The sequence below is a fragment of the Piliocolobus tephrosceles genome, unplaced genomic scaffold (assembly GCF_002776525.5).
Source record: "Piliocolobus tephrosceles isolate RC106 unplaced genomic scaffold, ASM277652v3 unscaffolded_28456, whole genome shotgun sequence".
NCBI classification, from domain to species: domain Eukaryota; kingdom Metazoa; phylum Chordata; class Mammalia; order Primates; family Cercopithecidae; genus Piliocolobus; species Piliocolobus tephrosceles.
In genome coordinates this window covers 36,543-37,280 of record NW_022311483.1, presented here as the reverse complement: position 1 = coordinate 37,280, position 738 = coordinate 36,543, and positions in this window count along the sequence as shown.

The following is a 738-nucleotide window of genomic DNA, read 5'->3' as shown; positions in this document are numbered from 1 at the left end:
AACATATATGAGCTTTTGTGCTTTCTAAAAATGCTTCAAAAACATGTGCTTGCACAGATGCAGAAAACCAGCATTATCATTTCACCGTTAAGCATGTGATATGGGTCGGGCATGGTGGCCCACACCCGTATTCCCATCGCTGTGGGAGGCTTGAGGCGGGAGGATGACTTGAGACCTGGAGTTTGAAGCCACCCTGGGCCATGTAGCGAGATTCTGTCTGTAGAAAAATCATTTAAAGGCCAGGCGCGGTGGCTCATGCCTGTAATCCCACCACTTTGGGAGGCCGAGCAGGGCGGATCACCTGAGGTCAGGAGTTCGAGAGCAGTCTAGCCAACATAGTGAAACCCCGTCTCTACTAAAAATACAAACAGAACACATTAGGCAGGCATGGCGGTGGCGCCTGTGATCCTAGCTCCTCGGGAGGCTGAGGCAGGAGAATCACGTGAACCCAGGAGGCGGAGGTTGCAGTGAGCCGAGATCGTGCCACTGCACTCCAGCCTGGGCGACAGAACGAGACTCCGACTCCAAAAGATTAAAAAAAAAAATTAGCTGGGCGTGGTGGTGTGTGCCTGTAATCCCAGCTACTTGGGGGGTTGACGTAGGAGAATCACTTGAACCTAGGAGGTAGAGGTTGCAGGGAGCTGAGGTCATGCCACTGCACTCCAGCCAGGTTGACAGAAAAAGTCTCTGTCAAATATATATATATATATACACATATATACACACACACACACACAC